The 5,477-nt window shown below is 40.8% G+C and overlaps 1 pseudogene across 1 annotated transcript; it reads right to left on the bottom strand.

The window, feature by feature from the left end:
- Window positions 1-3,950: 3,950 nt before the first annotated feature.
- Window positions 3,951-4,570, bottom strand: LOC308087375 (ras-related protein Rab-18-B-like; annotated as a pseudogene). The gene has a single exon. The product of its transcript is annotated as a ras-related protein Rab-18-B-like (transcript).
- Between the last annotated feature and the right edge of the window lie 907 nt (window positions 4,571-5,477).

Here is a 5,477-nt window from a genome sequence, read left to right as displayed (position 1 = left end):
GTTGGTGTCGAGGGAGGTAGATTTAGATGTCTGTTCTCTGTCTCTGTTCACAGAGACAGTCATAATAATGTGTGACAGACAGTAGAGTTGTTTATTTCAGTTTGAAACAATACCACCAAAGTCCAAATACCAAAGTCCACGTTATAATAGGTCATGACACTATGTCAGTGAACGTTAAGGCAAATAGAATCTTCTGGTCATGTGATTTAAATGGATTTGGGGGGACGGGGACGCAAGTGACGAAACAAAAAAAGCATGAACAGAGAAATGCAATAACAAATCGACAGCATTTAATAATAATTCAAACAGAATGCAACACAGTATCTAGCAGATAAAATGCTCCCTTTGTCAATAAATGGGAACAGGGTATTGAGCTTTTTAAACTTTTGTGATAATAAAATGTATGTCATTGGGATATATTGACATTATGTCATAGTATGTAGAAACATCTGTATGTTTAACATGACCTGGTGTGGACCACGGCACCACAGAAATGCAGAGAGCAAGTAACTAAAAAGGCATGAGTGAAGATTATAGGACCGTTTGCCTACTTTACCTCAACAAACTGATGGACCGACCATGCCAATCAACTGCTTTCTTGCCGGAGAGATTGTTTGGCAAGGAAAACAGAGAGATCCTATGAGAGAAACCCATAACATAACAATATATATATATATATATATATTACAAAAGTTGTTGTATTGTAAACCTCACACTTGAGAATGAAACAAAAAAGAAATGAAGTATGTTTGGTAACAATGCTACGTGACAGCAGTGTGCAAAAGCATCTTTCTATTGCATGTGTCCTAGTGATAAGGCAATAACATAATATACAGCAGCTGCACACTTAACCACTTTCTAAAGTTTCTGAGATTCTTCGAAAATACAGAAAATGTCAGCTCTACAAGCTCACATCACCTCGTGATTTGAAACGTTGTGAGTCTAGATCAGCTATTTTCACTATTTGTTATACGACAAAGTATAGGGCTTAAAGGGATATTTCACTTTCAAAAAAACTTTTGGTCATTTTATCGTCTACTCAGGCTTTAGTGACCCCCCCAGACCGTTTTTAAGTTTCTTGATTCAGTATTTCGATATTTGATATTCATTTTATCAGACACGCCCCCTTCCTATACAAACCCATTATAACTTCAAACTCCATTTTTAACATGTTAGATTCATCAAAAACACCCGTCCTTGGTTCTGGTGACTCACCCTGCCCTCCTAATACGCGAGGGGGCCGTGTTTTTTCGATAACCTTTTTCATTTATTTTTTATATTTTTTTGGGAAAATGAAAAAAATTAAATACAATAAATTTTTTTTTTTAAATAAATAAAAAAAGTAATGGAAAAAACACGGCCCCCTCACGTATTAGGAGGGCAGGGTGAGTCACCAGAACCAAGGACGAGTGTTTTTGATGAATCTAAGTTATAATGGGTTTGTATAGGAAGGGGGCGTGTCTGATAAAATGAATATCAAATATCTAAATACTGAATCAAGCAACTTAAAAATGGTCTGGGGGGGTCACTAAAGCCTGAGTAGACGATAAAATGACCAAAAGTTTTTTTGAAAGTGAAATACCCCTTTAAGTGGTGAAGGGGCAGGGGGTCACACACACACACACACACACACACACACACACACACACACACACACACACACACACACACACACACACACACACACACACACACACACACGAGAAAGAAAGGAAGAGAGCCATAAACCGGGTTAAAGGAGAATTCCGGACATTTTAAGTGTTATCTTTGATGTGTCGTTACTCACCTACCGACGTAGAAAGTGGCGTTTTTTTCCATCGATTCCCCTGTCGTCATTTTTTCAACCCCCTCCGTTTGCATAATGGGAGCGCGTGGCTTAGGGAAATTCGTCTATTATAACCGATGTAAAGTTATTTTTTTCTCTACTACTACTCATTGTAGAGTCTCATGATAGTCAAACATGCGCTGAAAGTTCCTGAGAGGCTACCGCTAATGCCGAACGAGCTAACGCTAGTTGCTTGTTTCTCTCCCAGAACCTGGCAACTTGGTGTTGCCAGGTAGAGAAACAAGCAACCAGTGTTAAATCGTTCGGCATTAGCGGTAGCCTCTCAGGAACTTTCAGCGCATGTTTGACTATCATGAGACTCTACAATGAGTAGTAGTAGAGAAAAAAATAACTTTGCATCGGTTATAATAGACGAAATCCCTAAGCCACGCGCTCCCATTATGCCAACGGAGGGGGTTGAAAAAATGACGACAGGGGAATCGATGGAAAAAAACAACGCCACTTTCTACGTCGGTAGGTGAGTAACGACACATCAAAGATAACACTTAAAATGTCCGGATTTCTCCTTTAACATTGAGAATAAACTGGAATAGAATACAATAGAACAGTAACTGGGGACTGCAGAAGGCCCCACAGACTCCGTGATGGGAGCCTCGTGAAATGTTTTCTTTGGGAGCATTCACAGTGTCTGGAGCATTATGGGGGTGTGGCTGTGGACCAGGGGGTGTGGCTGTGGACCAGGGGGTGCTATGAATTTTCAGACGTTTCTGAGACTCTTCAAGCACCAGTGTTGATTTTGACAGCACATTTTTATTCAGTTTTAGTCATAGTCTTTTGAATAAAATTCAATTTAGTTTTAGTCTTTAATGTTTTACTGTTAGTCTAGTTTTAGCTGACTAAACATCATAAGACTTCAGTCGACTAAATCTACAGTTGATTTAGTCGACTAAAATGTATTCTAGCGGGGCCTTGATGGCGGCGTAAAGGCTGATTTTACACTTGGTTGCATGCTGAAATTAGCCGATCTACAAGCTCACAACGCGTCGCAGCGCCACACGTTGTGAGCTTGTAGATCGGCTAATTTCAGAGCGCAACACCCGAGCGGAACCAAACATAAAATAACTTGTCTTTTAGTTCTACTGGATCTCTTCTCCACTAGTCCCCCCCTAACATTTTAGTCTAGTTTATATTTGTTGACGAAATTGTCAATATATTTAGTCTTAGTTTTAGTCATCATAGCTTAGTTTTTATTTAGTTTTATTTAGTTTTCGTCAGTGAAAAAAAAAATCGTCAAAGTTTTAGTCGACGAGATCAACGCTGTCAAGCACCCCCATTTCTTCCCCTCTCTCCCTCGGTCTAAGTGACATGGCACGAAGACCTATTTTGTCACTAGAACGTTTTCATGTGGGACTTTTCCACAAATAAAGTCTTTGGACGTCACTTGTCGATCAAAAATCATAAGGTCTAGATTTGTTTTTGTTTTCAGGGGTGTTAATTTAACTATGGTAGTTTTTTATGTGAAGCACTTTTATTCATCACATGATTTGATTTGATTTGATTCGATTAAGGATCCCCATTAGCTGGTGCCATAACAACCAGCTAGTCTTCCTGGGGTCCACACAAAAAAACAAAAACGATTATTTCAGTTGCAAATACAAAATTATTAAATGTCAGTACTCAACACACAATACATAATGAAGCTAAAATGACATGTGAGCAAAGAAACAGAAAACAAACATTAGATTAGAGCGGGTATGTATTTGTAACACACATTGCTTTTGTTAAAGCCACTTTAACACAACCAAAATGTGACCAACCAAAACCAATAGTCATTTACTTCCATGATACATTTTAAACGTGTGTACACATATTCTTGGCACGATTACATTAAATTAAAACAACATATTTCATCTTTGATTGATTATTTCAAGTGTGTGATCTCTGTCTCTCTGTAACACTTGAAAGAGGAAGTAACAAGCTATGGACAAGTGAAAGAAACTGATGGTTGAACTGGAAGTGTGCAAACAGCAAAGTCTCTTTGACCGGTCCTCCAACAGAACTCCAACCAGTACTTTTCTGCCCTTCTTTTGCGTCGGCCCTCTGTTTCCGGTCCGTAGTCGTTTTTAATTGGGGGGTTAATGGGGGGTCCTTTGGTCCCCCCCATTTAGATTATGGAGCAGTACCCGCCACAGGCCCTGCCAGCATGTTGCTCCCGGCTCTCCAGTCGGACCCCCTGGCCCTCGGTTTCGCTCTTCCAAAGCCCTAGGGTCTGGAGAATCTTCTCCACAAGTTCCTCAAAGGCACGTTGGACCCCGTCCTTGGTCTGGGCGCTGTCCTCGACGAAAAGCATGGAGTGTTTCCTGGCGAATTTCAGGCCCTCGTTTCTGTCCACTTCACGGCCGTCCCGATCGATTTTGTTCCCGACCAACATTTTGACGACGTCGTTTCTTGTTCCGTACGTCTCCAGTTCATTCAGCCAGTTTTCAAGTTGTGTGAAAGAGTGTCCCGTTTTGTGACGTCATATACGAGTATGACTCCCTGTGCACCGCGGTAGTAGCTGGGTGTGAGCGCTCGGAATCGCTCCTGTCCAGCCGTGTCCCATATGCCCAGTTTTGCTTTGTTCCCGTTGATGGCGATTGTCTTCACTTTGAAATCCACGCCTATTGTCACATTCTGCTTTGGATCAAAGGTGTCTTCTGTGAACCTCAGAAGTAGACTGGACTTCCCCACTCCACTCTCGCCCATTGTCAACACTTTCAGGATTGTTGGCACGTCGTCGTCCATGTTGTTGGTGTCGAGGGAGGTAGTTTTAGATGTTTGTTCACCACCTTCTTCTTCTCAGTGACAGATGTCTCTATTCACAGACAGTCATAACAATGTGTGACAGACAGTAGGGTTGAGAGAGAGAGATAAACAGAGACAGAGACAGAGAGAGAGAGAGAGAGAGAGAGAGAGAGAGAGAGAGGAGAGAGAGAGAGAGAGAGAGAGAGAGAGAGAGAGAGAGGAGAGAGAGAGAGAAGAGATGAGAGAGAGAGAGAGAGAGAGAGAGAGAGAAGGAGAGAGAGAGAGAGAGAGAGAGAGAGAGAGAGAGAGAGAGAGAGAGAGAGATGAGAGAGAGAGACGAGAGAGAGAGAGAGAGAGAGAGAGAGAGAGAGAGAGAGAGAGAGAGAGAGAGAGAGAGAGAGTCTATAGTCATAAATAGTCATGAATAAATTGCCTGGGTACAGTACAGTCTAATATGATCTGTTGAATTTGTGTATGTCACTTTCTCTGAAGTGTCAACAACTCTGCTCTGCCAGACACTTTCCTTTAACTTGTTTTTCTTATTCTCTGCTTATTTCAGCAACTCGAGTGCCAAGAGCAAATAAACGTTGTGAGCTGTGAAAAAATAAAGTCTACAAGTGGAACACTGTTGCACAAGAAGACATATTATTGCCGAGTTCCTACGACGTTTGTAATTTGGGTCTATAGTCTAGCACCAGTGGTGGAAAAAGTACTCAAATGTTTTACTTAAGTAAAAGTATCAGTACTTGCGATGTAGAAATACTCTGTTACAAGTTAAAGTACGGTATTCAAAATTAACTTGAGTGAAAGTACAAACGTATTGGTATCAAAATGTACTTAAAGTACCAAAAGAAGAAAGTTCATTCTGCAGAATGTCCCATTTCACAAGTTTTCAATAAAAATAATT

Source organism: Gymnoscopelus braueri, assembly GCF_963280865.1.
Source record: "Gymnoscopelus braueri genome assembly, chromosome: 6".
Classification (NCBI taxonomy): domain Eukaryota; kingdom Metazoa; phylum Chordata; class Actinopteri; order Myctophiformes; family Myctophidae; genus Gymnoscopelus; species Gymnoscopelus braueri.
The sequence above is the reverse complement of the archived record's forward strand: the minus strand, read 5'-3'. Positions and strand labels throughout refer to the sequence as shown.